The sequence below is a fragment of the Artemia franciscana genome, unplaced genomic scaffold, assembly GCF_032884065.1.
Source record: "Artemia franciscana unplaced genomic scaffold, ASM3288406v1 PGA_scaffold_74, whole genome shotgun sequence".
NCBI lineage: Eukaryota > Metazoa > Arthropoda > Branchiopoda > Anostraca > Artemiidae > Artemia > Artemia franciscana.
The window spans coordinates 2157968-2183317 of record NW_027062709.1 but is presented as its reverse complement, the minus strand read 5'-3'; the positions used below and the strand labels follow the sequence as shown (position 1 = coordinate 2183317).

The window sequence follows — 25350 nt, the reverse complement described above, 5'->3', positions numbered from 1 at the left end:
AGTTAATTAATAATTAATTAAAATAATTAATTTTTGGAGCCGCAGGATGCTTTTGGGTTAGCATATACCATGTTATTATTTCGACATAAGGAATATGTTCCATTTTTTTTATATTTTGTGGTGGCCGCATTGTCATTTTCTACTTTGTCCTGGTTTTAATGAGAAATATATGCCTAAATGAACGTCTTAATTTTATGTCATTTGACCGCAAAAACAAAAACCATAACGATAACCTATAATCAAAATGAAAACCGTGTAGATGAAATTAACCAAAAAACCTTTCGGACAACAAACGTAAAAGGGGAAAAAAGCTGTAGCGTATACTTTTTATGAGGAACAGAGGATAATATTTTGCCCCTTTCCCCCTCACGTTAAGTTCTAACTCCCCTCACCCTTCTTCAAAAAATAACTTTTCTTAAAAGTTTTAACCCTATCCCCCAGCCGTAAGACAAATTTGAGTATGCATAGCAGACATCATATAAAATTCATGATTTTTGACGAAAACTACTGGCTCATTGGAATCTCTGTAATCAGAAATACATGCTTGAATTCAGGCTCCAGCTATAACAAAGAAATAAAATCTATACTTTAATGTGAGGATCCAACATGTAGTGAATCTTAAGGGCTCTTTGCTATCCTTTCCAGTGTACTTCAACTACCTGTTATAAAACGGCAAGGAAATGCCAACACAAACACTTACCACCCAAAGGGTCTGTCAGACGAGAGCCATATCCCCCAAAACAATCCTAGTGATTGCCCAGCCGTGAGATACAACTAGGTATACTTAGCAACCACGTATAAAACTTGTCACTTTTTAAAGAAAACTACTGACAGTATGTAATACTATAATGAGAAATACTCACTTGATTTCAAGTATAACATGAAAAATATATACTCTCTTGTGAGGATCGAAAACCTGCCAAGGCTTCAGAAATCGTTGTTATCTCCTTGGAGACGCTTCACCTACGTATTGAAAAAATCGAATTTAAGGGTTGGCTACAAGATAAGAAAACTTGCCAATTATGTAAAGCAAGATATAACGAAACAAAAAAGGAATTCAGCTATCAAAGAGTTCTGTGTAAAGAACTGTAAGTGAGGAGCGACTCGGCCCAATAGTAATCTAAACTCTAAGAAACGAAGTTCTGATAAAAATGGATACATGAAAATGTTTGGTTTTTACGATGATTCTGAATATACAAAATTCATTAATTCTAATGTTGCTCATCAAAAGTTATGAGCCTGAAAAATTTTGTCCGATTTTTGAAAAAAGGGGAAAAGCATCCCGAGAAAGTCAAGAAATCGCAATGAAAATCACACCATCAGATTCAGCATATCTGAGACATCTGCTAACTATGGGGGTTTCAAGCTCCCATCTGCAAAAATGTAGAATTTCGTATTGGTTGCCTGAAGAAAGATCACGATGTATCTGTTTTTTGGCCAGGGTGATCGTATCAAACCAATGGTCCAATAAGTTCTGCCCCTTCCTCATCCCCACCTGCAGCTCATGATCGCAGAAACTTCGGAGGGTGCTCATTACCTCAGGAATTGAGAGTTTAATTCTTTTTTTATACGTCAGAAGTCATAGGAGACCAGCCAGCCACAAGGGGAGAAGTATTTTCCGCTGGAGGTATTTTTCGTGGGGGTGTTTTCTGGCGTTATTTTCCACGGGGAGTAGTTTCTGGGAGTGGGTGATAAACGCTGACTCACACTTTATACATGTATGGTGTTGATATATTGGCTAGGTTCGACTCGGTGACCCATTCCCAAGCCTCACTAACAGGGTTAGAATCAAGAGTTAATCCGAAGATAGTACTGGTCCTCCTAGAATGGTATCTGCAGGCGATAATTTATTTAGTACTAGGAGTAGATGCAGATCACGGAATGCGAAAACAAAGGCTTTCGGAACCGATTCAACTGTTTTAACGGGGTCAAACAGGGATCTTCGTTTACCGCACTTATTCTTAATTGTGTCACCAGTTTTGTTACCCGGTGTATACGAGGCTCATTTATTCACAACGCTGTTAACAACGCTTAATTGCGTGTGGCAATACGCCACTTTAGTGGCAATACGCTAGATGGACTACATCGTAATCGGAGTTTCTTCATGGATGCTTACAAGAGCATCAGTTTATCCGTGAATATCCGTCAAAAACCGAATTGTTATATTTTAACGGTCTTTTCAAAACAGAGCGTTCACTGGAGGTAAGTGAGTAGACCATTATGCAATCTCAATCGTTGAATTACCTCAACTTCTACTGCACCACGGATATGCATTCTCTCAGTTCAAACATTGTTGCATGTACTCACATTGCAATTAGAGCAAGCTATAGCAAAGCGATTAGTTGCAGATACGGTGTAGATAAGCATATTCTTGTTCGTGTATTTAATGCAGTTGTCGTGCCTCATGTTTTTTTACGTATCACCTTCATGGGAGATTAAATAATAATAAAAAACAAGTTCTTCAACTGAAATTAAGGAGCGACAATAAAAGTTAAAACGAACAGGAATTATTCCGTATATGAAAGGGGTCGTCCCCTACTTAACGCCCCGCTCTTTACGCTAAAATTTGACTCTTTCTCAAAACTCTACTTTTAAAATAATAAAAAACTTTAGCGTAAAGAGCGGGCATTGAGGAGGGGACAACCTCTTTCATATTCAGAATAATTTCTGTTCGTTTTAAGTTTTAATGTCGCTCCTCACTTACAGTTGAGAAAACTTTTTTTTTATTTAATTTCTAAACGTTTTTGAATTAAGGCATGTATTGATTTTGGCTCACCACACATGAATAATTAAGACGAAATTTGCATATTAATTTTTCTCATAGTTTTCATCTGACGATTTTGATAAAAAAGGGATGGGAGAGGACGCCTAGCTACCCTCCAATTATTGGTTACTTTAAAAGGCAACTAGAACTTTCATTTTTCTTACGAACGTTTTTATTAGTAGTAAATATACGTAACTTACGAATTACCTTACGTAACGAGTTTCTATATTTGTATATTTATATTAAGTATATAAGAGGGTTCGCCTCCTCGTCAATACCTCGCTCGTTACGCTAAAGCTTGGATTTTGTCCCAGTTCTTTAAGAATAACCCCTGAATTACAAAGGCCGTAGAATAAATAATTGAAATTACTAAAAACACTTTAGCGTAAAGAGCGAGGTCATATGTTTGTTTTAAATTTTAATGCTGCTCCTTACTTCCTGTTGGAAAAAATTTTTATTTATTTATTTTCTCTTATATATATATATATATATATATATATATATATATATATATATATATATATATATATATATATATATATATATATATAGTATATATATATATATATATATATATATATATATATATATATATATATATATATATATATATATATATATATATACTTATTGATGACATGACTGCCTGTCAATGGATTATTCTTTATAGTTGATTGTGTATGGCTATGCTGTTTGACCTATGTGATTGTATGGATGAGTATGGTTAAGGCCTCATTCAAGTGCTGGTCTATATTAATCACTAATTTAGGAAAACAGTCTTCCTTTTCTCCTTCTGTCTCTTTTTTTTTGTGTTTGTGCTGTTGCATTGGTGATTTCTCTTTTCATGATATATATATATATATATATATATATATATATATATATATATATATATATATATATATATATATATATATATATATATATACATATATATATGTATATGTATATATATATATATATATATATATATATATATATATATATATATATATATATATATATATATATATATAAACCGAAGAAGAAATAAGCAATAGAGCTAAAGTAGGATAAAATGTTCGATACAGTATATTAGCTACATATAAAGAAAAATACGGAAAATTAAAAGAAAACCAATTAAGGAGGAATCCCTTCACGAATCTTTTGAACTTGCCGTCTGAGTTAATTTAGAAGTTTTTTTTATATATAAACGTTGTTTTGTTTCATACATAAAAACTATAACCAATTTATCTGCATCAGAGGACTTCATTACAAACAAATGCGGCTGTCTGCTTTTTGAGATCTCAGTGTCATGCTTTTTCTTCAATTGAATATTGTTAACTTAATGGTACGGATATTCGGACCGGTTTTCCATCAATTAAGAAACACAAGAAAAAACTAGTCTCAGTTTAATTATGCCTGGAATTAGTTGCAATGTAACAATTTAAAAAAATAAGCTATTTTCGGCTCAATTCTGACCCAAAACTATGAATATACCATATACCACAGTATATACCATTACAAATTTTACCATACCATTATACCATTTTTACCCAGACTATGGAAACAAGTCTAACGAATCTTTTTTTTCTATTTATCATACACTTCTTTTTAGTTATTTTTTTTTTGTATTCTATCCAGTCTGTCCAATTTTGATTTTTTTTTTTTTTTGGATCAGAGGTATGCGGTAAAAGGCCCTAATTTTTACTTGATATGTCCTCTTTGCTGTCTGTAAATTGCATCATATGTTGCAACAGGTAAGTCAAAATTTTCAGGCCAAGTGTGTTACAGGCCGACGAGATTTTAATAGTATGGGGATTTATTTAGCGTTAATTTGAGCCATTCAAATTTTCCATAGGACTTAGGAGCCAATCAGAAAATTTTGTGAAAAATCTGTTTGGCCTAAATTAGTGTAAATGACGACGAAGACCACACTGCCTTTCCATCACAAGCACCAACAAGATCTAAAAGCTCATATGGCACTTGTGACTTGGCCGGAAGAACCAAGAGCCAAGAGCTCATATGGTATGAGCTCTAGCAAAACTCTAAGAATCAAAACATTGATTTAAAAGAAAAATCAGAGGCTTAATGCCAGTTGGGATTTAAGATAAGAGCTCTGAGTCACGAGGAACTACTAAATATGAAAATTCATTAAGATCCGATCACCCACTCGTAAGATATAAATACCTCATTTTTTCTACTTTTTCCTCTCCCTTCAGCCCCCCAGATGATCGAATCGGAGAAAACAACTTTATCAAGTCAATTGGTGCAGCTCCCTGACACACCTACCAATTTTCATCGTCCTAGCACGTCCAGAAGCACCAAACTCGCCAAAGCACTGAATCCCACACCCTACCTCCCCAAAGAGAGTGTATCCAGTACGGTTACGTCAATCATGTATCTACAACACTTGCTTATTCTACCCACTAAGTTTCATCCCGATTTCTCCACTCTAAGCGTTTTCTAAGATTTTCGGTTTCCCCCTGCAACTCCCCCCAATGTCAACAGATCTGGTTGGGATTTGACATAAGAGCTCTGAGACATGAGTTCCTTCTAAATATCAAATTTCATTAAGGTCCGGTCACCCGTTCTTAAGTGAAAAATACCTCAATTTTTTTAATTTTTCCAAATTAACACCCCCAGCTCCTCCAAGGAGAACAGATCCGTTCCAATTATGTCAATCACGTATCTGTAACTTGTACTTATTCTTCCCATCAAGTTTCATCCCGATCTTCCCACTCTAAGCGTTTTCCAAGATTTCTGTTTTCCCCCTCCAACCCCCCCCCCCCATGTCCCCGGATTCAATTCGAATTGAAAATGGAGCATCTGAGAAATAACATCCTTCTATATATCAAGTTTCATTATGATCCGATCACCCATTCCTAAGATAAAGATACCTCAATTTTCACGTGTTCCAAGAAATCCGGTTTCCCCCTCCAACTCCCCCCAATGTCACCAGATCTGATCTGGATTTAAAATAAGAGCTATAAAGCACAAGATCATTCTAAATATCAAATTTCATTAAGATCTGATCGCCCTTTCGTAAGTTACAAATACCTCATTTTTTCAATTTTTTCTGAATTACTCCCCTCCTCCCCCCAACTCTACCAAAGAGAGCAGATTTGGTCCGGTTACGTTAGTTACGTATCTTGGACATGTTTTTATTCTTCCCACCAAGTTTCATCCTGATCTCTCTGCTTTAAGTGTTTTGCAAGATTTCCGGTTCCTTCAACCCCCCCCCCCCCAATGAAGCTGGATCTGGTCAGGATCTACAATAAGAGATCTGAGTTACAAGGTCCTTCTAAAAATGAAATTTCATTAAAATCCGGTCACTCTTTCGTAAGTTAAAAATACTTCATTTTTTTATTTTTTTTTCAGAATTGGCCCCCCCCCCAGCTTCTCCAAATAGAGCAGATCCGTTTCAGTTATGTCAATCATGTATCTAAGATTTCTGCTTATTTGTCCCACCAACTTTCATCCCGATCCCTCTACTCAAAGCGTTTTCCAAGTTTTTTGGTCCCCCCAACTCCCCACAATGTCGCCGGATCCGGAGCGGATCCAATCCAGATATGTCAGTCACGTATCTTGGACTTGTTTTATTTTTCTCACCAAATTTCATCTTGATATCTCCGCTTTAGGTGTTTCCCACGATTTCCGCCCCCCCCCCCAATGACGCTGGATCCGGTCGGGATTTAAAATAAGAGATCTGAGTTACGAGGTCCTTTTAAATACGAAATTTCATGAAGATCCGATCACTCCTTCGTAATTTAAAAATACCTCATTTTTTTCTAATTTTTTAGATTTAGCTCCCCCCAACTTCCTCAAATAGAGCGGATCCGTTCCGGTTATGTCATTTACGTGTTTAGGACTTCTGCTTATTTTTCCACCAAGTTTCATCCCGATACTTCCACTCTTAAGCGTTTTCCAAGAATATGGCCCCCCCCCAACTTCCCCCAATGTCACCAGATCCAGTCGGGGTTTAAAAAAGAGCTTTAAGACACGATATACCTGTAAATATCAAATTTCATTAAGTTCGTAAGTTAAAAATACCTCCTTTTTTCTTTTTTTCCGATTTAACCATCCCTGCAACCCCCCCCCCCCAGATGGTCGAATCGGGGAAACGACAATTTCTAATTTAATCTTGTCTGGTTCCTGATCCGCCTGCCAATTTCGTCGTCCTAGCTTACCTGGAAGTGCCTAAATAGCAAACCGGGACCGACGGAATTTGCGATCGCTGTATATCACTTGGTAGATACCAAGTGCCATAAAAACAAGAAGAACAATAGGGAATTTCTCAAGACAATGGGAAACAAATTAGAATGAACATTTCGACCCTATGTCCAAGGGCCGTCCTCAGCAATACAAATAAGAAAAAACAACTTACAAGAGGATAAAATCAATAAAACTAAAATGAACAGTTTTTCAAAACAGTCCCAGCATCCTTACCTCAGCGAAGTTCAACCAGGACTGATAAATAAATTGTGATGAAACGAGGCAATTCATTGAACGAAAAAATTAACGAACGAAAAAAGCCAAGCTGACATTAAAAACATATTTTTAAATCATTTTCTTTCATTTCAATGAATTACCTCGTTTCATCACAATTTATTTATCAGTCCTGGTTGAACTTCGCTGAGGTAAGGATGCTGGTACTGTTTTGAAAAACTGTTCATTTTAGTTTTATTGATTTTATCCTCTTGTAAGTTGTTTTTTCTTATTTGTATTCATGAGGACGGCCCTTGGACATAGGGCCGAAATATTCATTCTAATTTGTTTCCCACTGTCTTGAGAAACTCCCTATTGTCCTTCTTGTTTTTGGTGTTTCCTAAATTAGTGCTAGCTGAATCTCGCTGTTAGTAAAATTTCATTGTGATTGTGCCTTTAACCAAACTGGAATAGAGCCTAAGCATACAGAATTGCTATTCTCTGCAAATAATTGCAGAGAACACAGAAAATTTTCCAACGTGTTTGCAAATATTTAGATAGATTCCAGTTAATGAAGAAACACAGGACCAAATATCTTGCTCCATATTGGGCCCAAGCGAATGGTAGTAAAATTCTCTAAATACCTGTGAATAGCAACCAGCCCCAGAACACTTAAGTGGATCTTCTCAAAAAGACAACCACGAATTGTGGGCACATTCAGTTCAGTGCAATTCAATTCAATTCGTTTATTAACAAAAAACAAATCACACACTGTAAACTAATTACAACCTAAGAGAGCACTGCCCGTAACGGGTGACAGTATTCATTCAATCATCAAGAAAAGAAATATAAGGTAAGAAAAGAAAAGAAGAAGAAGGGGAAAAAAAGAAAACAAACGTAAATTAATAAAACAAAACATAGAGAACTATCGGTACAAGAAATTAGGATCTAATTCAATATTTTCCAATAAGAAGCTTTTAATCTTACTTTTGAACTCTGGTAGGCTATTAGCATTTCTCAAAGTATTTGGTAAATAATTCCATAGTTTCAGTCCGGTAAATTTGATTGAAAAGCCAGATGACGTGAGACGTCTCGTTTCTGTAACTAGTTACAGAAACTAGAAACTAGTTACAGAAAAAACGGGATGGATAGAGCACTGGTACACTAGTTCCACACAACCCCCTAGCTCTGTTTGTTAAATGGTGTTCGCATGTAAGCCAAACTAAATTTCCATGCCTAGACATAAATGTCGGGCTGTGCACTTGCTTAGTCCTAGAAGTCCTGTCTAACATACATATGAACGCCACTTATAGCACAGATGATGAAAATAGTGAAAAATAAATTTCCTAGTTGATAGGTTTTGAAATCCTAGACATATAGCCTAGGCTCTAGAAGTGAGTGTTTGGCCGCAATTTGTTGCTACCACGCAAGAAATTTTGTATGTGAACGTGGACAGACACGAGTCTAGAGACCAAAGTTTACTAGATACACATTGTAAGTTTCTTTGAATTATAAAGATAAATTAGAGCAAAACATATTCAGGACCAATGTCGACAAAAAAAAAAAATTGATTGTACTAATTCTGTCGTTTGTCAAGGAGTATTTCTGATCTTAAATTATGCCGCTTTTGCCTGGTACAACAGGTTTCTGTAAGTATTCAACTTTGGCCGAATTCCTTTTGGCAAACATTTTTGTTATAATTATTGTTTTTACTCACCGTGGAACGACGTCAAACTGCAATTAGTTATTATTTACAAAATTGAGCTAATCAAACAGTTTGTGCTAACGAACTGTAAATAAGGAGCGACATGGCTCAATAGTTACTGAAACTCTAAAAAACAGAGCTTTGATATCAATTGATACATCAAAAGAATCGGGTTGTTATGCTGATTTCAAATATATAGGATTAATTAAGTTTAGTATTACCCATCAAAAGCTCGGGTTTTGGGCTAAACTCGCTTCATCAGAGACCTAAAACATAAAATAAGATATCTTAAATGCCACAGAGAATCTGCTATTTCACTAATTTTTATAGGGTTCTTTGCCATCAAATATACCAATGGTGCAAAAATAAGCTTGATAATATAAATAATATATTTTCGTCAATATATTCATAGTTTTTAATTTTTATTCTAAATAACATAACAAAATAGAGGATGGCAAACTTTGACACTCCCCTCTCCCTAGGCCACACTGGAACTTTGGATTAAGACCCGTCCAGACTGTATTTTGGGCGGGCATATCTATAATTTTGCATGCACGAGAAACCAGTGTACATTTGTTTTTTAGCACATGCTCTAGGACGCGCGTACTGTTTTGCATCTTCAGAATGTTGCCGCGCATGAAGGTCCTTACCCTTAGCTGTGAGATAAAACATTCGGTATTTGTGTGTTATATGGTACACACTCAAGCATTTGGATCTATATTTCAGACAATAACCGGTTTATGCCTGTCAGTATTTGAAGAAAATTTGCTTATGCTCAGTTGAAATTTACGGTGTAGGTATATTTTTATTAAATCCCTAATATATAGAGACGGCATTTGGTTGGATTAGGTTAGGTGTTTAATATAATGCCTGCTGCGTGGCCCCCCAACCATAATTCTTTGTTGTATTTTTCATAGTTTTGTTACTGAAGTATTTTATTTTCATCGTATTTTTGTATATTCCATTAGAATTAACCTAAATTCACTTCTCGATTGTGTAGGCCTATCATGTAATAGACAAGCACCAAACATTCAGCTTCTGTTTCTTTTTCAATAACTGATCACAGTAAAGGGAATGTTCTTATACTGGGTATATCTGAGTATAAAGGGTATATCCTTATACTGTTATAACTGATACTCCATTTGACCTTTTTTGCTTAGAAATCCATGTGAGTAATAATAGGAAACTTGTAAGGTATAAATCAACTTATTTTTTCTGACTAGTGATAATCAGAAACGCACTTCTGAACGCATAGAAATGACGTTGTTAGGGCTTGCACATATAGCGTTTACCGTTCGCTATTGTACAAAGTAATGAGAATACATAAGCAGGTTCTAGTCATTACCGAGGGGTGGGGTGAGATGAAACAATGCACCTTTAGGAATGAGATAAGCAATTATTAATGTTTGTTTTAAATTAGCTTTTAGGATAAATTCAGGGCTTCCTTTAAATTGTCTCCAGTCCTTGACGACTACCTGCTTCTTGATGGGCAGGGGGAGGTTTGAAGAGACCTTTCTTGCTCAAGAAGTGAAATATGTCTCACAATATTACAAGACTTTATACATTTTGGTATTCTAAGTGGCAGGTAGAGGTGGAAATGCCTAGGTTAGCCCTTTTCTTCTGGAAGTTTGAACGTATACCACCAAACCAGAAAACTTACTTTGTATTTTATTCAATTCTTTTTAATATGCTTAGTGTTTTCTTAACTAATATTTAATATTGATTATGCCATTCTTTTTATTTATGAAGTTTTCCTTATTTTCAGGATATTGTCTACAGGTGGTGATAACCAAATTGTGTCATTCATTAGAATTTCTGATAGTAAACATAAGACCTGTATTATAATAAGTAGTTCATTTTTTTTTTGGTGTAGTGGAAAATGTTTTGTATTGTGCCAAGTTCTATTAACAGTGAAAGTAACTCGGATGATCCTGAGGACCTTGAAGAGTAGTCTTGAGTTATTTCTAAGCACAGAATTGAACCTGTTAGACATGAAATAGCCTGAAGATATTTATAAAAGTAAGTGAATATTTTTCTTTTTCAAACTACCTCCTCTACCAGCTTATTTAAAAGCTACTTGATTCATTTATATCAGACTGCATGAACAGACAGAGGAAATAAATATTATTTGTTCTTCAATTTTTTCATTGTTTTTGTCAGAGGCAGTAGTAATAGTCTAAAAACAATAACCTGTTTTTTTTTCAGCCGCAAAAGCTAATGATATCGTTTGAAGATTTACGCCGATCATTTTAAGTTTTTATTAAATTTGGAGTTTAAATACTCAAAACTGGTAGGATATTATACGATCTGAAGTTAAACTGACTCGCAATGACAATTTTTTTTTGTCTTTTTTTGTTTCTTTTTACTGCGCATCTGACTGCGCCCCTTCTTTGTCATTGGTTAAAATTCCATATGCACGTTCTTCCAGCACAAGAGAACCTTCATCGACCCAGCCTGGTTCTTACAAAGATTATCATGAGATTTTTTTTTAGATCAGTTAAATGTTGACGCTATACTCTTCAACTAAAAATATAAAAGTAATGGGGGGGGAGGTTAATCTAAATAATCCTGATTGAAAAACTTTATATCGGTTGTACTGCTTCGCATCTTTGTTTCTTATAGGATAAAACAAAAAACAATGTTTTGCATTATATTTTTTTTTTCGTTGCGTTCAATTTGACAATTCAAAATTAGATTTAGCTTAATTTTGTTTACAAGGAGGAAAATCTACCCACCAAGGTAAACCAAAAGATAACCTGAACTTGTTTTGGTTTATAATCGATTGTTAAGGACACACTGCGACTAAGTTTATTATATGGAGTAAACGAGTTATGGAAGAACTTCAAATCTAAAAGAGCCGGATCTGAAAAGCAAACTGCAGTTACTCAGAGTTTATGACTATCACGAGCCGGTTCTGAAAGAACTTGAAACCTGAAATAATCAGTTCTCTAAAAATAAACTACAACTCCTCAAAATTTGTCATCTAGAGAAAACGTTTTTTTCATTTTTGACAACTTTAGGGGTAGTGTGCCCTCCAAAACGATGCCTGAACCAATGTTTTTTTCTTAGAGGTTTCTCAATAAAAGCCTATTTCTTCCCAAATCGGGGGTGGGTCGTACGTAATGCAATGAGCAATAAAAAAAGACCCTAGGCTCAAAAAGAAGATATCATCACATTCTGTTGGTTCCAAAGTTCAAAAAGGATCCTAAATGCAAGAAGAAGATATCCTTACATCCTGTTGGTTTTATCAAAATCAAGGGCTATTGAGACCATTTTAGAGCGCAAATTTTAATTAAATACACAATAGCGAACATCCATCAGATTCTTATAGGTGTGGCTTGACTGATGCAAAATAAAATATAAAACGAGAAAAGTGTTCGTTTGCCAGAAATTTTTTTCACTAATATTTTTTTTCTCTTTATTTTATCACCGGAAATATTTTTTTTTTGCTTTTTTTTGTTGAAACACTAGTCTGTTGTCTAGAAGTTGACACTTAAAGTTCAAACTTGGCAAGACTCGGAAAGATAAAATGCCAACAAAAATTTCAAAGTTACGACCACTAAAAACTTTATAATTGTAATAAATCGGTACAAAAACTGTCACTATACATTGTAAATGTTCTATTTGTCAGTGACAAATCCCGAATCCTTTCTCAATGAGACTGAAACTTGACTATGTGAATATAACGAATTAGCCAAAGAGCTTTTCATAAGACAGGCACAAAAAAGAACATAGTCTATGCTCAGTGGCTCTTGTGGGGTGGGGGGGGGGTATTCATCCCTTCTAGATATTTCCTAGTTTTCTAAAAAATTGGTATTTTCACTGATATATACCTGTTTTTGGCATTTTGTGGGAAAAATCGAAAAAAAAAACAAATTGCCCCCCCCCCCAATTTTTATAAATTGGCCCTACTGTGTATATTTTCTTTTTATTTAAGAAAACTTATTGCGTCCTCTCCCTCTCAACACAAAACTGCAAGTCCAATTTTTTGGAACCTAAGCTTTTATAATTAACGCTCAATAACAGGTATTTTCACGCGGATTGGTTGATTAAAGCTAATGGCCAGCAATTTCTTCTTGTGCAATGTAGACAATCAGCAAATTTATTCGTCAACAAAAGTTTTCTAGCCAATAGTTGTTGATTTGAAACTGTCAACAAGTGAAATTGTTGTTTGAAGATCTGTCAGTTGGTCACTACTGAACAATTATTTATTTGTTCGTCAACAAAGGGTTCGTCAACAACAGTCAACACATTTATTCGTCAACAAAGGGTTTCTAGCTAATAATTGTTGATTTGAAATTGCCAACAAGTGAAATTGTTGCTTGAAGATTTTTTGGCTGATCTCAGCCGGTTTGTCAGTTGGTCACTATTGAACAATTATTTATTAATGATTACTGAGATTAATGATGAGTGTTTTTTGTTGGTTTTGTTGATCAAAATTGAAGACCGTCAGCTCTTGAGCGGGGGGGAACGTACAACTAAAAAATATGTTCTAATGACCTGTTGCGGGCTTGTAGCCAAATATTCGGCCTATTTCTGCAATCCCAGAAAAAAGTATTTGTAATTAAATAAAGTTAAATCCTCATAATTCTACTTGAAATTATGTTATCGTAATACGAACGAATGGGTAGGAAAGATGGCTAGTGAATTCTCTAATAATTCAAAAAAACTGGAGGAGAAAATTGTTGGCAGATTGAATACAAAAATAAGAAGAATGAACATAAAGCTTGAACATAATAATGAACATAAATAATGAACATAAATAAAAAAGAACATAAATAATGAACATAATGAATATAATAATTTCTTCATTAAAAACCAACTTTGGACCACTTCTATTTTCATAGTTTTTCATTACATTTACAACACTTTTTTAAATCTATTTACATTTGAATGTCATATCTGTTTACCATCCAGTTATTATGTACCTGCGAATTGGTAGTAATGAGTTTTAGTTGATTTAAAATTATGTCTTCACGAGGTTACAGAAAATAGTTAGTCAGCAAACACTGAAACAACCGTATATTTAAATTAAAATTAAAAATAAAAAATGTTTAAAAATTTTGTAGATTGATCTTTGGAGTTAAATTTGCAATTCAAAATTAATGTGGCTTTTCAAAACTGTTTTAAACCGATCCTACTCTACCAATACTAGATAGCGATTAAAGTAAATCAAAGATTTCGTTGAGATGAACTATGTTCTTTTTTACCATTTTCTGTATAATCAGAGAATTTACAATTTGTCTGTTTTCATGCTCTAGAATCGACTGTTCCATAGATAACCGAACGTTCACAAATATTCGGCTGCCACATTAACACAGGCAACACTGTCTGGAGTCGTGAGAAAATTCCTAATGATAAATTTCAGATGTTTATTTCAAGACATATAAACACAGCTAGAATTCTAGAAAACTAGGAAACTTCCAAAAACTGGAACATGCTAGAAAACATTTAAATTAATTCAAGAATTTTGTTTTGTTAAACTGCGTTCCATGACTATTCTATCAACATAGCATTTACAAATAGCCTGTTCTCACACTCAACAGGGTATCCGTAACAACACTTACTGCAGTTGTTAGAAAATGCCTAATGATATACGTTAGATGGTTATTTTGAGACATACAAAGCTACTAGAAAACTAGAAAACTGCCAGAGAACTAAAAAAATTCTAAAAACCGACTAAAGTAATTCAAGGGTTTCATTTTGTTAAACTTTGTTTTCTTGATTGTTACGTAGATAAACAGGCATTCATAAATAGCTTATTCTTGCGCTCAATATGGTACCAAGAGCAACACTTACTGGAGTCGCCAGAAAATGCTTAATGACAGATTTCAGATGATTATTTTAAGATGGTTGTTAGAAAAAGCTAGAAAACAATAAAAGTAGTCAAGGGTTTTATTTTGTTGAAATGTGTTTTCATAATTGTTTTATAGATAAACAGAGCATTTACAAATAATCTGTTCTAACGCGGCACCCAGAGCGACACTTAACTGGAGTCGCGAGGAAAAGACCAATGACAGGTTTGAGGTGTTTGAATTGAGACATATTACGAGGTGATTTGACATTTATCTCGTATTCAATAACAAGATGCCCCTTTGTCAAGAATATGACAAGAACCGATGAAAAAACGTTGTGATATATTGCTAGGAAACTCTGACAATTGATAAGTATGACAAGAAATTGGTTACAATCCAAATTACTCATTATAAGCTTGACTCTTATGATGATTTAAGGGAATTGAATGCAATATTAAACGTCCAAAAAATAATAAAAAAAAAGTTTAGCTGGAGATGTTTGTCACAACTTTGCCACAACAGTAGAAACCTGGTGAAATGTTAGAAATTTTCGAAAAATATGCAGAGAGAGAGAGAGAGAGAGAGGAGAGAGGAGAGAGGAGAGAGAGGGGAGAGAGAGAGAGAGAGAGAGAGAGAGAGAGAGAGAGAGAGAGAGAGAGAGGAGAGAGAGAGAGGAGAGAGAGGTCGGAAAAATAAGTAATAAAATTTAAACAGGTGAAACAATGTCTTTCTAAGGGCTGGTCAGACCCTCCCGTTCTTTCAGCATCCATTTTGCAGCGAAGATTTTTGTGTGTTTTCCCGTGCTCTTGTTTGGTTTAGCAATCCTGTATAGTAGGCTATCAACTGATAGTAGGCTGACTAGTAGGCTATCAACTGATTTGAAAATTTGAAAATTTTCAAGCTTATTTACCGGAAACCACAGAGAAATATATCGTTTGCGAGACTCCAAAGACTAGGACAACATTTGTTGTACGACATTTTTGGTGAAAACCACATTTACATTGTTATTATTTTCAGTATTTTATTATTAAATGTATATTTATTGTCAAATCTCTATTATTGTTACTTTATATTATATTTTATACAATCTTTCGTGGGTAATTCGACATAAATTACCGTTTGAAACAGCTTCAAGTATTTTTTGGGGCTTAATAAGTATTAAATAAGAAAGTTAAATAAGGTAAAGATCAACATTAACAATTAAAAGGACATAAAGTATCCTATATATGAGGGGGACACCTCCAAATTCCCCGTGGACAAAGCAAGAGTTTTATTAGAGGTTAATTGAAGCTAAATAAGAAACAGTTTTTACAGCTGAAAGTAAGGAGCAATATATATGAAAGTAATAATAGTAATATAACAAATATAACAATACAACAAAATATAACAAAATAATATATAATTAAAATATATAATAGAATATAACAAATAGATAAAAAAATAAACAAGTAAATAAATAAAATCTAACAAAAATATAATAAAAAATATATAATAATAGTATATAATAAAATATAACAAAATATAACAAAAGTAATATCACAATATAGCTGAAAGTAAGGAGCCATATATGAAGGGGGATACCACTTTCATATGAAGGTGGACACTCCTTCCTCAGCCGTCGCTCTTAACGTGAAAGTCTTAAAGTTCGTTAAAACCACTTCTCATTCGAATTCAACGGCCCTTGTGTTTCAATTAAATAACAAAAACAAGTTTTTTTTTTAACTGAAAGTAAGGAGCGACATTAAAACTTAAAACGAACAGAAATTACCCCGTATATGAAAGTGGCTGTTCCCTCTTCAACGCCCTGCTCTTTGCGCTAAATTTTGACTCTTTCTCTCAACTCTACTTTACCAAAACAGTAAAAAATTTAGCGTAAAGAGCAGGGTTTTGAAGAGGGAACAGCCCCTTTCATATACGGGGTAATTTCTGTTCGTTTTAAGTTTTAATGTCACTCTTTACTTTCAGTTAAAAAAAAATCTTGTTTTTTTTTATTTAATTTCTGAAAGTTTTTTAGTTAATCCATGTTTTGAATTCGGCTCTCCGCAGATGAATAATTAAAGCGAAATTTGCATATTTATTTATTTGGCCAAATGGCTTTCCCATAGTTTTGATCGAATGATTATGAGAAGAAAGGAGGTGAGAGGAAGCCCAGTTGCCCTCCAGTTTTTTGACGATAAGTCGAACTTTAGCGTAAAGAGATTGGGATGAGAAAGGGGTAGCCCCATTCATATACAGAACAATTTTGGTTTGTTCAAGTTTTAATGTTGCTCCCTACTTTCTTTTGTAATTTTTTTTTCATTTTATTTTGGACCGTTTTTTAAATCATACCAGAAAATCCCTCTCCCCCTTGTAAAATCCCAAAATTCATTCTGGAAACTATTCTTTCATGGAAAATTCTCCATATGTAAACAATGGGCAAATTGCATAAATTACAGCCCTTTGTCCAGAGGCTGTGGAGGTCAGGTCAACCCTAAAAGCATAGTCATTGCACCTTTCAACTATCCTAAAACAAATGACTATCTCAAAATTTCGATCAGATATCTTACGAAAAAATGGGCATGGGGGCTAGTTGCCCCCGATTTTTTGGTCACTTAAAAAGAGCATTAGAACTTTTAATGTCCATTCGAATGAGCCCTCTCCCGATACTCTAGGGCTATTGGTTCGATACGAGCAGCCCTGGAAAATAAATAAACGCGCATCCATGATCTAACTTTTGACAAAAAAAAAAAAAAAAAAAAAGTTCCATATTTTTTTTGTAGATTTGTGGCTTGAAAATATTTTTTGTAGCTTGAAACCTCCACACTTCAGTTTCTCGATATACTGAATCTGATGGTGTGATTTTCGTTAAGATCGTTTGATTTTTTGGGGGTGTATCCTTTCTTTTTCAAAATCAGGCAAATTTTCTCAAGCTCGTAGCTTTTGATGAGTAACATTAATCTTAATAAATTCATTTAGATATACATATTTGGAATCAGCATAAAAAGCCAATCTTTGGATGCACTAATTGTTATCAAAATTATCTTTTTTAGAATTTCGGTTACTATTGGACCGAATCGGTCCTTGCATACTGCTCGTTATCACGAACTGTTTGATCATGTTTGTCTGTAAGAAATACAGGGTTTCTACGTGTAAAAACAAGAAACAAAAAGAGGAAGTATCAGTGCTAAAAAGTATCCCATGCTAAAAAGGGATTTTCCTTGTTATTCAAGGTGGAGGTCTGTAAGTGTCCTGTTCAGTGTTTTAAACAATTGTGATTCTAATGGTATACGTTTCGTTTTGATCCGACGCCATTCTTGAAGGGTTTTAAGCTTTTCAGAGTTCATGTGAATTTGTGTGCAAAATTACATTTTACTATTAAGAATAATCGAAGTAACCGTTACAATTTCTGAATCATCTATAAATAGCATTTTTCTCACATATTTTCTCACATTTTTTCTCGCATTATTTCTCACATTTTTTCTCACATTTTTCTCACAAAAATGCTATAAATAGCATTTTTTTTCCAAACGCATTTTAAAATTTCATGTTACTATGTTGAATTTTACTATGGGTGGTAGGGTGATTAGGTGGAGAAGGGTGGGCTAGGGAAGTACGGGTGGGCTAGGGAGGTAAGTGTGGGCAGGAGGGTAAGTTGGGGTTGGGAGGAATGAAAGGGGGGAGGGAGAGTTGTGTATTAATGACTAAGAGAGATTGGATTTGTTATTATAGATAAGTAGATATGTGGACTTTCGCGCGAATACAAACCCTCATAGGTTTTCCCCAGCGCGAAAGTGTTGTATTTTATTTATTTATTTGTGAATGTTGAAATAAAAACTTGAACTTGAAACTTGAACTATTGGCTGAACTTCGTTCTTTACTAGGTTGCAGCTATTGCTGCAACCATGACAAGAGGTAAGAAACTATGAATATAAGAATTTATGCTTGCTTGGCGAAGTACAGGATAGGGCTAGGAGTAGGCAAATAAGCAAGGGATGTAGCAGTGATCCTTCTCATGTTTGAAAAATGTAACCACCCTTCACCCCAATGAGAAAAATTTCTTTGTACCATTCAAGCAAATAAACTCCTATTTCAAACTTCCTCTCTTTTGTTCCCTTCTTGGCTGCTTTCACTGGCATGTCTTTGTCTGGAGATAAAAGAGTAAGGCTGAGCAATTCAAACAGGCGTAAAATACCACGATAGGCAGTGTGAAACCCCCACGGGTTTATGGCAGTATCGAGATGATCTGAATGTTCATGACGTCTGGCCGTAAAAAAAAAAAAAAAAAAAAAATGTTAACTAGCGGACCAATTGAGCCCTGGGAGCTAAATTTTTATATATTCTACTTTCTCTACCCCCCGAAGTTACATCAATATTTTACAATACATTCTTGAATGAAGACATTTATTCTTTGATCTTTGATGCTGTTTCTGAAGCATAATTCATAATTTAAACATCAGTGAACAAGCAAGTGTTATCTATTCAGAGTATGCGAGGAATGATTCTCATGTCCAAGAGCAAGCAACACTTCGGAAAATATGAAAGCTTGTCCTAAATCAACAGCCTACAGATAACATGGTGTCATGAATTTTCATCTCCTCAATTTGCAATCTGTGGGTATCTGTCAAATTTGAAGAAAGCTAAGACCCATTTCCATCATCAGCTCATCAAAGTGGTGTTCCAATTGGGTTCCTATGACATGATTTTGGGGAAATCTCATCAGGATTCCTAAGACATCCAAAACATATCTCATGGAAGAGCAAATGAATCTTCATATGTTTCTGAATAGGCAGATATCACTCTTTCCCTGATACTTAACTTAGAAATGAAGCTCGGGAAACAACATCAAAAATCAAGCCATAAAAATAATTCTACTCGATATGCGTAGCCCTCCTCAGCCCCCTTAGGCTAAGGAGACTGCAATTGAATTTTATCCCTTATTCCTTGTTCAGCCCAATGTAATTTTAGCCCTTATTGTTTTTATTGTATTTGCTGACGCTTTAAAACAATTGTAAATATGTGAATTCTTTTTCGTAGAAAGTCAAGTTTACTATTTTTAAGAGAAATTCCATGCTTATAGACTGGTAAACATTTGTTTTAAGTATTGTTGCGTAGATTCAAAGGAATTTACTTTCAATAAATCAGCTTGAAAAACAGTTTGAACAAATTACATTTAAATCTTATTTTGTATGGCAACGTCGCTTCTTAATTTTCGCTCGTAAAAATTTACTGTCTTCGGTCAGACGTAGCCTAAATCGGTTCACCTGACTAACGGAACGATCAGATTTTAATGTACAAGGTATAGCTAAAGAGTCAGACTATATTTACGTAACACTCGTCTAATCATTTTATAGTTCTTTAGGATTCTTTCACACTACGCCGTAAAACCTTTCATACTAGCACAACTTAAGACTGTGTTACTTTGTGTAATCTTCCGGGGTAAATTTTTTCCTTAACGTAGGATACTTTAAGTAGCCTCAAGCCAAGGGTATATCCAGGGGCTAGGGGCCAGAGGGTTTGAGAGGAGGAATTGAAATCCCTTGATCAGTCCATTTGGACATCATTTTTTATTGTTTTTATTTGCATATAAATGTTAAAAGCATAACGAGAGATGTGTTGCATTCCTGAACCTTTCGGGTTTCACATTACCCATAGCAGGTTTACTCTTCTGACAACTAAATAACAAAAACTAGTTTTTTTAACTGTTAGTAAGGAGCGACATTAAAACTTAAAACGAACAGAAATTATTTCGTATATGAAAGTGGCTGCTTCCTAATCAACGCCCCACTCTTTGCGCTAAAGTTTGACTCTTTCTCTTAACTCTACTTTTTAAAACAGTAAAAAACTTTAGCAGAAAGAGCGGGGCGTTGATGAGGAAGCAGTCCCTTTCATATACGAAGTAATTTCTGTTCGTTCTAAGTTTTAATGTCGCTCATTATTTTCCGTTAAAAAAACTTGTTTTTTTATTTAATTTCTGAACGTTTTTGAATCAATGCATGTTTTGATTTTGGCTCTCCACAGATGAATAATTGAAACAGAATTTTCATATTTATATTTTTTGGCTAAATGGCTTTCTCTTAGTTTCGATCGAATGATTTTGAGAAAAAAGGAGCGGGGGAGGAGGCTTAGTTGCCCTCAGATTTTTTGGTTACTTAAAAAGGCAACTAGAACTTTTAATTTTTTACGAATGTTTTTATTAGTAGAAGATATACGTAACTTACAAATTAGCGTACGTAACGAACTTCTGTATTCTCATGTTTTTATTACGTATATGAAGGGGTTCACCCCCTCGTCAGTACCTCGCTCTTTACACTAAAGCTTAAATTTTGTCCCAATTTCTTAAGAATGAGCCCTGAAACATAAAAACCGTAGAATAAATAGTTGAAATTGCTAAAAATACTTTAGCATAAAGAACGAGGTATTAGGAGAAGGTGAGCCCATCATATGCGTCGTAATAATTTCCGTTTGTTTTAAGTTTTAATGCTGCTCCTTACTTTCAGTTGGAAAAAACTTTTTCTTATTTTTTTTCTATTTTTTTTTAAATAAACTAGAAAATCCTACGCTCCCTTCATGGAAATTTTCTTCCTCCATTTCCTCCGAGGAAAATTCCCCCAACATATCCCCCTCTTCTCAACTCCTCTCCCCAACCAAAAACTCCCCCTGGAAACGTCTGTCTTCCAAATAACCATTACTATATGTAAGCACTGGTCAAAGTTTGTAACTTGTAGCCCCTACCACCGGGACTGTGGGGGAGTAAGTCGTCTCCAAAAACATAATTATAAGGTTTTTTGACTACGCTGAATAAAATGGCTATCTCAGAATTTTGATCCGGTGACTTCGGGAAAATAATTAGCGTAGGAGGGGGCCTAGGTGCCCTCGAATTTATCTGGTCACTTAAAAAGGGTACTAGAACTATTCATTTCCGTTAAAATGAGCCCTCTCGCAAGATTCTAGGACCACTGGGTTGATACGATCATATCTGAAAAAAAAACACGCATCCGTGATACAAAATTCAACATTTATGTAGATAGGAGCTTGAAACTTCTACTACAGGGTTCTCTGACACGCTGAATCTGATGGTGGAAGTTTCGTTAATATTCTATGACTTTTAGGGATTGTTTCCCCCTATTTTCTAAAAAAGGCAAATTTTCTCAGGCTTGTAACTTTTGATGGATAAAACTAAACTTGATGAAACTTATGTATTTAAAATCAGTATTAAAATGCAATTCTTTTGATCTAGCTATTGGTATCAAAATTCCATTTTTTTAGAGTTTTGGTTACTATTGAGCCGGATGCTCCTTACTACAGTTCGTTACCACGAAGTGTTTGATGACCCCTGAATCCGAAAGGCTGTAGAATAAATAGTTGAAATTACTAAAAATATTTTAGCATAAAGAACGAGGTATTTAGGAGGAGAAGAACCCCTCATATGCGTAATAATATCTGTTCGTTTTAAGTGTTAATGCTGCTCCTTACTTTCAATTGAAAAAACTTTTTCACGTTTATTTTTTCATTTTTTTTTATTTATAGTGATGCTAGAAAATCCTGCACCCCCTTCATTGAATTTCTCTTCCCCCATGACATATTCCTCCAAGGAAAGATCCTCCCACATAGCCGCCTCCTCTGTACCCCCTCCCCCACCCAGACCAAAAAAATCCCCCTGAAAACGCCTGTACACTTCCCAATAACCATTTCTGTATGTAAACACTGGTCAAAGTTTGCAACTTGCCGCCCCTGTCCTTGGAACTTTGGGGGAGTAAGTCATCCCCAAAGACATAGTTATTATGGTTATCGACTATGCTGAACAAAATGGCTATCTCAAAATTTTGATACGTTGACTTTGGGAAAAAATGAGCGTGGGAGGGGGCCTGGGTGCCCTCCAATTTTTTTGGTCACTTATAAAGGGCACTAGAACTTATCATTTCCGTTAGAATGAGCCCTCTTGCGACATTCTAGGACCACTTGGTAAATACGATGACCCCTGGAAAAAAACAAAACAAAACAAATAACCACGCACCCGTGGTCGGTCTTCTGGCAAAAAATACGAATTCCACATTTTTGTAGATAGGAGCTTGAAACTTTTGCAAGACGGTTCTCTGATACGCTGAATGCGATGGTGTGATTTTTGTGAAGATTTTATGACTTTTTAAGGGGTGTTTTCCCCTATTTTCCAAAATAAGGCAAATTTTCTCAGGCTCGTAACTTTTGATGACAAAGACTAAATTTGATGGAACTTATATATTTGAAATCAGCATGAAAATATGATTCTTCCGATGTATCTTTTAGGATCAAAATTCGGTTTTTTAGAGTTTCGTTTGCTATTGAGCTGGGTCGCTCCTTACTACAGTTCGTTACCACGAACTGTTTGATTTAGTGAATGAAGCCACGCCTTGTAGGTCTGAGGCCTTGCACTCAACTTTCCCTACCAAAAGCCGTCTTCCTCGATGAGTGTTGACCCATATTGCAAATATAGATAAAAAAAACTGACACTGTAGAAATAACAGTATTACCTTCCGCTTTTGATATATACAGAGCGACTTAGTACGTAATCCCAACAGAAACTCCACTGTCCAAACTGAAGTATATTTATTCCAACATCAATTTCTCAGAACCAACCTATATTTTACGAAGTCCCGACTTATTTCTCAATACAATTTCTGAACCGTGTCCGTTGTCAAACTAGGATGACTAGAAAATGAAGTTTATGAAGATTCAAGATTCAGTTGAGCTTTTATAGCAAGATTCTCGTTGGATCAACGAGCCAAATTACAAAATACACAGATCTTCATGTAGATTTTTAGAGGAGACAGTTTTAAATTCTCCCATTTAATTTTTCCTTTCCCACAGTGCTTGACTTAAGATTTCATCTTCTTATATTTTAGTTTAAGGCTAGTTTTGTCGCACCAAAGCTTTTGCCTCATTATGGTATGATATTCACCGCCCTCTGAATTCAATTGTTCAAATACGTTGCACTTCGTTACTTTTCTTGCATTAGTTTTTTGATGGAGCCAATGGATCTTCTTGATCTGCGCCTTAACTCAGTCTGGTTAGTCCACTCATATCATCATTTACAGCAGAAATCATATTTACCTCAACTTCCCTACCTAAGATACCTCATTCCTAAGGTTCAAGTGTATACTACTACTATTAATAATATTCACCACAGCATCAAGCCGCCTAAGCTCAACACAGCTACAAATGGTCCTTCTCCTTCTCAATCTACACAAAGCCTATTTCTTTACACCCTCCCAGGAGGTTCCCATTTCCCTTAAACCTTTCCTTACAGCATCCTTCCACCCAAACCGAGGACGATCGCCATTTCGTTTAATTCTATAAAGTTGCCCATAAAAGAACAGTCTTTGGCGATTTGTCATCCTTCGTTTGCAGAACGTGCCCTAGCCATCTCAAACTTTCTCTCATTGTAGCCCTAGAAAGTGAGATCAAACCACTTTTTTCATGCAGCTTACTATTTGAGATATGGTCAGTAACTTGTACACCCAAAAAATCTGCAGATAATTTCTCTGGGAAACATCTAGCAAATTTTTCCTCCGTTTTTCAGACCGCCAATGCTTCAGATCCATACATGCACTTTAATCACTGTAGCAACCAATACTCTATTTTTTGTTCGCGGTCTTATCTTTGTATTCTTCAAAAGTTCTTTCAACTATGAAAAAAACACTCTGAGACTTGGCTATTCTGCTTTTAACATCTTCATTGCACCCTCTGTCTTCACTGATAATACTACCTAGGTAAGTGAAGCTTTCCACTTGATCAAGCTTTACGTTACCCACCGTCACCTTTTCATCTTCACTTATTCCTAGCCTTAGCGGCTTAGTCTTCTTAATATTAATTTTCAAACTTATTCTTGCATCCTGAACTCACAAAACTCTTAAAAGCTCGTTCATTTTGCGAACACTTTCATCTCAGATGCTTGAACATCTCAGACTTGACATCTCAGATGTCAACACTTTCATCTTAAATTATCAGCAGAATCTAAGTCCAAGAAAATTTTACTTCCCCGTTTGATTCCGTTTTCTCCAATTGCCTTAACTGTGCTCCTTCAAATAAAGTCCATTAAAATTATCCCTCTAAACAGGGATCGAATGAAACCCTGCTAAACTACTGATTTAATACGAAGCCAGCTGATAACCTCATTTCCTACCTTAACCGCATTTGTCACTATTAAGCTGGTCAGCTGCATCTTCCAGATCTTTGGCAATTTTACCGAATTTCTTTATAATAAATGTTGTGACTGATGAACTTTTCGTTCTTTTTATTATCTTAAAATTCCATATAAAAAAAACCCAATTAGGTTTCGTTTCTTATTTGTCGGCCCAAAGTTTGATATATTTGATAAATTTGATATAATAGTTACAACACTTAATTGCAACAAAAAGTAAAAAGGATTAGATTATTTGCCTTCATTTTCTAACATATACTTAAGCAATAATGTGTCATAAAATGTGTCACAGAAATAAGTCAATAGATTTAAACCACACAAGAAAACACGGTTCCATATTCTAACATGATAACATAGCAGTGATACTTTTTCTTTAGTTAATCGTTGCTGTTATAAAAGGGGTACAAAACTCAACGAGTGGTGCGAGTTCACGAAAATGTAGGGAGCAGGGGATACAGTTTTTTTTATTTTGGTAACAGATAAAAACAAAATGTATTCTCCAAAATCTAAAGAGAGTGGCAAT

General features: G+C 35.0%; 1 protein-coding gene across 2 annotated transcripts in view; it reads left to right on the top strand.

Moving 5' to 3' along the window:
- LOC136042185 (uncharacterized) overlaps window positions 1-25350 on the top strand; it is a 440431-nt gene that overhangs the window by 27707 nt on the left and 387374 nt on the right. For both annotated transcript variants that reach the window (XM_065727116.1, XM_065727115.1), the window contains exon 2: window positions 10642-10895. The gene's annotated coding sequence lies outside the window, so the exon portion shown is untranslated. The remainder of the gene's footprint in view (window positions 1-10641; window positions 10896-25350) is intronic.